This window comes from Crocuta crocuta, unplaced genomic scaffold (genome assembly GCF_008692635.1).
Source record: "Crocuta crocuta isolate KB4526 unplaced genomic scaffold, BGI_CrCroc_1.0 scaffold234, whole genome shotgun sequence".
Lineage (NCBI taxonomy): Eukaryota > Metazoa > Chordata > Mammalia > Carnivora > Hyaenidae > Crocuta > Crocuta crocuta.
Window position 1 is genome coordinate 2187223 of NW_027529647.1, and position 9701 is coordinate 2196923.

General features: G+C 49.2%; 1 long non-coding RNA gene across 2 annotated transcripts in view; it reads right to left on the bottom strand.

Annotated features, from left to right (window-relative positions):
* The window catches only part of LOC144230335 (uncharacterized), a 10838-nt gene that overhangs the window by 754 nt on the left and 383 nt on the right, over positions 1–9701 (bottom strand). The window contains exons 2-3 of one of the 2 annotated variants that reach the window (XR_013334748.1): positions 7812–7927; positions 4552–6492 (exon numbers count right to left, since the gene is read on the bottom strand). This is a non-coding gene — a long non-coding RNA (uncharacterized LOC144230335). Of the gene's footprint in view, positions 1–4551; positions 6493–7811; positions 7928–9701 lie in introns of those variants that run through there. The other variant, XR_013334749.1, reaches the window with a different exon arrangement.

Consider the following 9701-nt stretch of genomic DNA (forward strand, 5'->3'; position numbering starts at 1 on the left):
CGCGTGACTGCGCAGATACGCTCCAAGCAGGAAAGCGTGAGGGCGCAAGGCCACGCCCCCCAGCCGCCCCACCCCCTCGCGGATTGGCCCTGCCGCCCGTCCCTCCACTAGCAGCCCGCCCCCCGCTCGCGTGCTCCGGGACGCTGTGCCCCGCCTGCCCGTCTGCAGGCCGGCTCTGACCGCGCGCGGGGCCTCCATCCCGCGGAGCAGAGGGCGCGGGGCCGGCCCGGCCCTCCCCTCCACGCGAGGCTTCAGACAACTCGGGCCCCCTCCGCCAAGCGGCGTGGCCACTGTCCACACAGCACGCACACTCCTCCAGGACCAGGCATCGATCCCCGCCACGCGCGGGGCAGGAGGGACGCCAGTGGTCAGACCATCAGGCGTCGAAGCCCGGCCTCCTCCGGACAAGAGAGCGTTGTCATGACGAAGAGCCCAGAGTCATGAGTACCCCGGGTCAGGAGACATCGGGATCCCCTTAAAGTTCTGCTTAAAAAAAGCTTCTATGGGGCGCCTGGGTGACTCAGTCGATTAAGCCTCGGACTTTGGCTGAGGTCAGGATCTCAGGGTTCCTGAGTTCGAGCCCCACATAGGTCCTTGTGCTGACAGCAGGATCCTGCTTCCTATCCCGTCTCCCTCTCTCTCCGCCCCTCCTCCTGCTCATACTTTTTTTTTCTCAAAAATAAACATTAAAAAGTTTTTTTTAAAAGACCTCCAAGATCCCTCAAAAGGATACGGAAAAAATTCCATACCCTATGGTTAACGACCCCCTGCCGAAAAGCCTGAATCTGGCAATGACCTAGAATTTGGACTGGATTGACACCAGTCTCAACCATTAGAGGGCCTTGGAATATCCATTGTTTGTAATGACCACAAATCCTCCTATAAAGTATGCAGGCCCCTCTGCAATGTGGTGTCTCATCTGGACTGGCTGCGGCCCATATTGGTCACTTGCTGAGTGCGGCAAAGCCTGCTGTGGGGTATGGAAGTCCTCACCCTCGTAAAATATGGCCCAGTTAGGAAGTCCCGCTAGCGGCCGGTTGTGGGGGGAGTGGGAGGTGGAGGCACTGCCAAGCACAGAGGAAAACCATCTTGCCCTGCCCCGCAGACCCCGCAGCTGTGTTTAGCCACATGAAGGAGCCAGAGGAAACCAAGAGAGGAATGGCCCACCCAGCTCATGGAACATTGATCAGTAATAAACTATTTTAAGCCAGTGAGATCAGGGTCATTTGTTACTCAGCAGTAACTGATATTCTTCGCAAGTGACTGAACCTAGTGAGTTTGGCTTTTTTGATGGTTGAAATATTAAAGGTTGTGAAATACACAACAAGAAGGTGCTTTTGAACTTCAGGTGCCGTGCTAGCTACACGTTTTAAATCCTTCCGATGATCACATTTAAAGGGCTGGTAATTCAGTGAGAAGAACAGGAATATTAAGTATATTAAGTATAAAGGAGAGCGATGAGAATTATGTATTTAAAAAATATGTAGGGGTGCCTGGGTGGCTCAGTTGGTTGAGCATCCGACTTCAGCTCAGGTTATGATCTCCCAGTTTGTGCGTCAGCCCTCCATCAGGTTCTGGGCTGACAGCTCAGAGCCTGGGACTGGTTTCAGATTCTGTGTCTCCTTTCTCTCTCTCAAAAATAAATAAAACATTAAAAAGATTAAAGAAAATTAAAAGTACATAAAGTAAGACCATCACAAAAAAAACAAATGCTGTATGATCCCACTTCTAGGATGTAGCTCCAGCTGCCAAATCCATAGACAGAGTCAGGTGGTGGCTGCCAGGGGGTGGGAGGAGGGAGAGTGGGAATGGGGCAGATTCGGGGGTGGGCGGTGATGGCGGTGGACAGTGTGAAAGTATTTAACGGCACCTAGCTGTGCACTTAGAATGACTCAAATTGTAAATTTTTGTTATATATATTTTACCAAACACACACACACACACACACACACACACACCTGTGACAAACTATAGTAGTGATGCTCCATTTACCTAACACCCCTGGTGAATGAGGTTCTCCAAAACAGGCAGATTTCAGACTAACTGAAGTTTGTCCTCCATGATTCAGAATTTTACAATTTTATCTGTTTCACAGGTTATCCACAGAGGATGGGCACCTCCATAAGCTCCTGTCCCTCTTCACTAACTGGATAAAGAGGGCATACATATGTTATCCTGATTCGGAAAACACAAGTATCTCCAGCCAGTTCCCTTGGCATCCCCCCCAGCCCCGCCCCTGCGGGCCCTCTCCCCACTCTTCACACCCTGCTGCGTTGGGCGCCAAGCCTCTCCACCTCAGGGGGGGCTTCGCGCAGGGATGGGGGGTGGGGGGCACACCACGCTCCTCTGGTCTTCTGTGTCCTAAAATAAGACCTAACTAAAGCCCCTCCTTCTGTCAAAGTTGCCTTCAACTTTGCAAGAATGGCCCACACTCGTCCCTTCTCAGCCTGGATGTGTGAGGGTAGCTGCCAGCTCTCCGGACACCACTCTCCCCTCCTCGGCCACCAGGCGGGATCAGCGTCGGCTTGGTCAGCCCGTAACCCGCGTTCCCGCACCGAACCGCCTGCTCTGGCCTATGTGCAGTCCATTCACACGATAGAATTTATTCGGCAATAAAAAGGAGCGAAGCACTGGCACCTGCTGCCGTGTGGACGAACCTTGAGACCATCACGCTCAGTTTGAGAAACCAGACACAAAAAGGCATATTGTATGAGTCCATTTATAAGAAACTTTCAGAACAGGCAAAGCCACTGAGACAGAAGGTAGACTAGCGGCTGCCTAGGACTGGGGGAAGGGAGGGAGAGGTCAGGAAGTGATGCTAAGGGGCGTGGAGCGTGTTCTCAGGGTACTGAGAACATACAACTCATTTGTGGGGACGGTCGTATAACTCTGTGAACACCGTGGAAACGCTGAATCACAGTTCTGATAGGGGCACCGTATGGTATGTAATTCATAGCTCAGTAAAACTGCTTTTACAAATCCTTGTAGGGACTAAGGTCTCCAGGGCTACTTGGATGAAAAATAGTTTATTTTTTAAACATTTTTATTGTTTTTAAAAAGTAATCTCTACATCCAATGTGGGGCTGAAATTCACAACCTAGAGATCAAAAGTCTCATGTTCTTCCGACTGAGCCAGCCGAGTGCCCCGGAAAACACTTTTCTACACCATAGCAGGCTTTTCACTCCAGGCTTGGTTTCCTCAACAAAGAAGAGGGGTGGCATAGAATACATATACATATATATATATTTATTTAATTGTTCTTATGTATTTTTGAGAGAGAAAGCATGAGCAGGGGAGGGGCAGAAAGAGGGGGACAGAAGAGCCAAAGCAGGCTCCACATGGACAGCACCAAGCCCGACGTAGGGCTTGAACCCACAAACTGTGAGACCATGACCTGAGCTGAAGTCAAACGCTCAACTGACTGAGCCATCCAGGTGCCTCGGCATGGATTATATATTGTAATATTTTGTAAGCTGCTAACATTCTATTGTAAAAACTATATAAAAATATTTTTTAAGTCTTAAGAACATACTACTAGTAAATCACCCATAATCCGGCCACTCAAATGCACAGCTATGTCCATTCTTGGATTAGTGCTCTTAACAAACATTTTGTTTTCAGTCGCATATACATTGTGTTTAACATGCTGTTTGCTATTTCACCCCACTTTACAGTGGGGGGGCCCCTACCTCGGGATCTGACAGAGCCCTTGCAAAGGATGAAATCCTTACGTAATGTAGGCCCACAGCCCGGGTGAACACAAATCTAAATCCTCAGCACCAATGCTCTGGAAGGCCACAAGATGGCGATGTTGCTCCTTAAACCGAACTTCCGGCATCCATGGTAAAAATTAACATCCGGAATGTTTCCAAAGCAGTATTTGGGAGTTTTTCCATGTACCAAAAATAAGTAAAGCTTTCCAAAAATCTTTGTATTTACAAAACCTATTATTTAGAAAGCAGATGTAGTTAACAAATTCTGCAAATACTATCTTTTCTAAGCTAAGGGGTTTTTTTTCCCAAAAAACAAGGTTTTTCCAAAAAACAAAGTATGACTTGGACATTGGTGTAGCCTCCTGACCCCCGTCCCCACACCTCCTCTCGTGCTTCTTCCCAGCTCTGCTCAGAGTCGCCAGTTATGGACTAATTTTATGTATTCACGACTTAAAAAAAAAAACCTTAAGTAACTAGGAAGAAATATCTCAAAATGTTAAAAGTAATAACAATAGTGATTTATTTTCTCCTTGCATTTCTTTTGTTTTCCTAATATTGTGTACAATGTGCACGAACCCTTTGTACTATGGGGAAACGGGAGACATCTCGCTTTGTAATTTTTTCTTTAACTCTGTAACTCTCCCATGACAGGTCACGCAAGAAATTAAAAACATAAATGAGAGAACAGAGAAATGAATAAAAATCAAGGAGATTAAAATCCCTGTTGTGGGACCTACATAGGCTCAGACACTCCCTCTAAGATATTAATTAACTACAAAGGGTAAGATGGTAACTTGATGGTGGGGAAATCCCACAGACACCCCCCCCCCGCCCGAGATCAGGGTCAACTTGACCATCCATAAGACATCAACACCATAACCTCCTTGCTGAGATGCACCTCGGAGGACACGATGTCATCTCTCTGTGATATTCCTGCCCAAAATGCACACCCCTGCTTTAATGAGACAAGCCACATGGAAGAATGGTCTACAAAACAACTGACCAAGACACTTCAAAACTGCTGAGGTCATCAAGGACAGGGGCAGGCTGAGGACCTGCCCCAGACTGGAGGGGACTGAGAAGACCACGGCTAAATGCAATATGGGATGCCGGAACAGAAAAAGGATGCTGGGAACAAGCTGGAGAAATCAGAGTCAAGTTACCAGAACCGCACCCATGTTGACCTCCTGGCTTTGAAGGCTGCGTGCCATCAGGTAAGATGCTGACAATCAGAGACTGGACGGTGGGTACGCAGGAATTCATCATACTATTTTTGCAATCTTTTAGAAGTCTAAAATTAAAACAAAACATTCTTGAAAACCCAAGTTTCAAACTTATAGACACAATGAGAGATGACAGAGAAAATAAGTGACGGAGACCTCTTGGGTGGAAGGAGGAGAGAGGAAGTGTGAGAGAGAAAAAGGGAGGGGGAGACACCCCCCCTGCCCAGAGCCCTGTTGTAGGTCCTGGGCCTTGGGACCCGAGCCAGGAACAAAATCCCTCTGGCTTCGGCCCACACGTCCAGTACAGTAACCCAACAATCTCCCTGCCGAGGGTCACCAGCAGTCGCTCCCACTCTGCTCCTGGGGCCTTCAGTGAGTGGCCCAGGACGACAGAGCTTCTAAGCGCCAAGACTCAAACCCAGGCCCAGCTGCTGCCAAGCTCATGGGGTGCCTCTCCCTGCTCCGAGCGGCACCTGTTACAGAGGAAGCTGATGCTCAGAGCTGCAGGCAGGCCCTCAGGGTAAGTCGTCAGCGGCACTGAGTTGTCCCTATAAACCAGCTTTCATGGTCTGTCACAGTGACGTCCAGCTGATCCGGCCAACGGGAGGCACTTCGGACACTGGAGGGTGTTCCCGAAGCCACCTGCCTGGCGTGGCTCCACCGTGCTGTCACTCCGGCTCTGCAGGGGCCCCTTGAGGCACGGACACTTGGCCTGCTGTGCCGGCAGCATCCAGCCACTGCTGTCCAGGCTGCTCACCATTACCTGTGGCCTCTCGGCCCCTCTGCCGCCAGGGACTGTGCGGAAATTCCCAGCTGCAATCTTACGGTGGTTTCTGTCTTCCCGTCTGGTGTCTGGCTGATGCACCCTCCGAAGGTCTCAAGGACTACGATGTCACCATTTAATATTTACCAAATACAGCTGAGTGCCCGGCACTCCCTGAAGGGCTCTGCGCGCATGGCTTCCTCCCCCAGATAACCTCGTCCATGCCAGTCGCTATTCTTTCATATCATGGACGAGGAACTGAGGCTTAGTCTTTGGTTCCTGTGGCCAAGAGCAAGGCCAATAAAGACAGAATTACCACTCAAGACTCCCGTGTCTGCCTTCAGGGCGGAACCTCTTAAAATGAGTTAAAATGGTTCTTTGCAAGTGGAGGAGTCTGACCACATGGATCCGTGTAGTGGGTTCGGACTGGTGGTCGTCAGTCAGGGTGATGTGGCTCCCAGGCAACGCTTGGCAATGTCCGGGGCAGTTTTGGTTGTCACGACTGGGAGGCAGGGCACGCCACTAGCATCAGGTGGGTAGGGGGCCACGGAGGCTGTTCAACATCCTCCAGTGCCCAGAGTAGCCTCCCCAACACCCTCTTAAAGAAGAACCTGGCCTGTGGGGCACCTGTGTGGCTCAGTCAGTTAAGCGTCCGACTTCAGCTCAGGTCATGATCTCGTGAGTTCAAGCCCCGTGTCAGGCCCCGTGCTGACAGCTCAGAGCCTGGAGCCTGTTTTGGATTGTGTGTCTCACTCTCTCTGCCCTTCCCCTGCTTGCTCTCTGTCTCTTTCTCTTCAAAATAAATAAACAGTAAAAGAAAAAACAAAAAGAAGTGTCTTACATTGAGGTTATGAGGCTGTAAAGAAACTTTGTGCTTCAGTGGAAGACTATGCGCTATTTCGAACACGCCCTTCCAGGTTATAGGATTCTAGCCTTTGAACAATTTTTACAACTCTGCACAGTGTGGATAACCGAGAGCAATGTAAAATTGTTCGTCTCTAGGCCATAAACTCTCCCCAAGTACATAAGCACAGACATGCAAATAATTCTTCCCACCGCAAAAGACGCCAGTGTTGCCTGCATGTGCACATTTGTTTCAGTATCTATAGTCTTCTAGAATCTTCGGATTCTCTTGCACACTGGTTGTTAGATCTTTCTGGTTCACTGGTTAGTGAATTAAGTAAAAGTTTCCATATGTGTTCCTTTTATATCCGTATCAAACAGCTTTATCTCCTGTGTTTTGGTTTAAGACTCTGCTTTCTAACTGCCTGGGTTATTGGTCCTATAATCTCTGGTTCCGTTCAGATTTATTCATTCATTCATTCATTCATTCATTTATGGTTCCGGTCAGTTTTTAAAATTACATGTGAAATATCAATCTGCATTGCATGCAATACAAGTGGGTATTATTTTATGAAACTTTCATTTATTATACATGTGTATATTTATCCTAGGTGGATTTAAATGTATTTTTTAGAATGTTTTTTAATGTTTGATTTATTTCTGAGAGAGAGAGAGAGAGAGAGACAGCGTGAGCAGGGGAGGGTCAGAGAGAGAGGGAGACACAGAATCTGAAACAGGCTCCATGCTCTGAGCTAGCTGTCGGCACAGAGCCCGACGCAGGGTTCGAACCTACAAACCGTGAGACCATGACCTGAGCTGCAGTCAGACGCTTAATCAACTGAGCCCCCAGGCGCCCCTGAATGTACTGTTTACTCTGGATGGTCGCTGCTCTAAGGTAAATACTTGCACTCCTAATGTGTTTGTTTTGTAATATTCAATTTTTACTCACTGAGGGTTTACTGAATGACTGGAGGATTTTTAAATCGGCAGATGTAAATGGAAAATTCGAAAGCCTCTTGGTTTAGGATTCGTCACTCTCTTACCCTCTTCTCCCCTCCCTCAGAAGCGAGGTACAGAGCAATTTGAACGCAGTACTCAAGCTGCCTGGTCTGACATTGCTACCGCGCTGGCCCAGGTCAGTGTAAGCCTAACATGCAAGAGACACGCGGTATTATAGACTGCTGGCCGCCTCTGAGGCAAGCCCTACTCGGTAAGGTCCTGAAAAGCTGAGCCTCACTCGGCAGCCGACAGTGGATGAACAGAATTACCTTACACAGGAGAGGGAGAGCCACCATCCCCATCCGCCAGTACCCAGGTCCTTAGTGCTGGCTTGCCCGGTGGGAGGCCTGGGGCAAATCCCATTGACTCTCTGGGCTGATTTTCCCTGTGAAACAGGAAAAGTGCCAAATGAGATACTGTATGTGAAATCCTCCTGTAACTGGTAAATCATCACACAAGAACAAAGAGTTCTTTGTCAGGCTCAGGGGCCTGGGTGACTCCAACTGCTGTTCCCCTCCCGCACGCACTAGCGAGGATGGGGGTTAGAGGTGTTCAGCGACCTACTGGCGGGCCCTCCTATGAAACATGCAAGGTCTCTGTGTGTGCACACAGATGTCATTTCCGGAGGCAGTGAGGGTGCCAGCGGCTCCGCCCCCAACGATTAAGAGTCGCTGTTCTAAAGCAGGGCTTTTGGACCTCAGCACCACTGACATTTTGCACCGGCTAATTCTTTGTTGGGGGGAGGAGCGTCCTGTGCAATGAGAGATGTTGAGCGGTACCCCTGGGCTCTGTTCGATGCCAGTAGCACACCCCAAATCCTTGATGATCAAGGTTGCTGAATGGCCTCTGGGAAGCATTGCTCCTGAGCACCTTGGAGAGGCCGAGGGCATGGAAAATAGGACTCTAGCTCGGGGTCCTCTCAGCCCCAAGGCCTTCAGCCATCAGATAGGAATTGTAGCTTTATTGTTATTTATTTGTTTTAAAGTAATCTCTATGCCCAACGTGGGGCCGGAGCTCACAACCTGGAGATCAAGAGGTGCGTGCTCCACCGACTGAGCCACCCAGGCACCTGAGAATCTTAGCTATTTTTACTCCTTCCTTATCAGGACCAATGTATCCTCACATCTCAGTATACCTGGTCACGCCACCTTCCATCGCCTTCCCACCGAACATCACTGCAGGGCTTTGATCCCCACCCACTCCTTGACAGCCCTCTCATCCGGCATCCAGCCAGTCCAATTCTCCCTACGCAGTGCCAAACGGTTAATCTTCCTAAAGCTGAACTTTAATTATTTCTCTCTCCAGTAAAAATCGTCTCCCTCTCCATTATAAACACTCCACAACCCAGCTCCAACCTCACACACTATCTCTTCCCCAAGTCCCAACCAGAAGCCCTGTTTGGAAGAACAAGACAAGCCTGACGGCATCAAACTAGAAAATTCAAGTCCTCGAAGTGATTTTGGCCTTGAGAAGCAGAAATGTCAAAGTATTAAAAATATACCCCGTGTTGGGAATTGAAGGTTACCTGTGATTATCTGATTACTGAAACTCAACATGCCCCAAGGGCAAGAAGTAAAGGAAACCAAAGACTGATGGTTTATAGCAAGGGTTTCAAACTGTGGTCAGAACCATTAGGTCCTGAAATCAATTTAGTCGGTTAACAATAGCCTTTTGGAATGGGAAGAACAGAACAGAATAGAATTAGAACAAAGGTAGAGTAGATCCGGCTGAATCAGCAGAGGTTAGGGTAATTTCTCCGTTAAACTCATCTTTCAGTAATATACATCTACAGCCCAAGTTTCGCATGTAAAACCTTTTTCTTAGTGTAGGTTGAGTAAAAAAAAAACAAGTTTTAAAGTCACCACAGGCAACCTACATAATCAGAGTGGAAGCTGGGGTGTTAATAGCCAAAAGTGCAAGGTCACTGGGACCTACAGAACAGCAGAGAGAGACAGGGCTGAGGTGGGAACCGGCGCGGGTCAGCACCGGGGGGCGGACACCGCCGCTGGGGGGAGGGCGACCGTGGGGCTCCCGGACTGGGGGTGTCAGGGCTCAGTCCCGGGCCAGGTGGGTTGGGGGGAAAGAACCAAGAGAAAGGGGTGAAGGACAAGGAGGCGGCCTGAGCGCCGAGACGCAGAGCCGGGTGACCACCTCCCCCC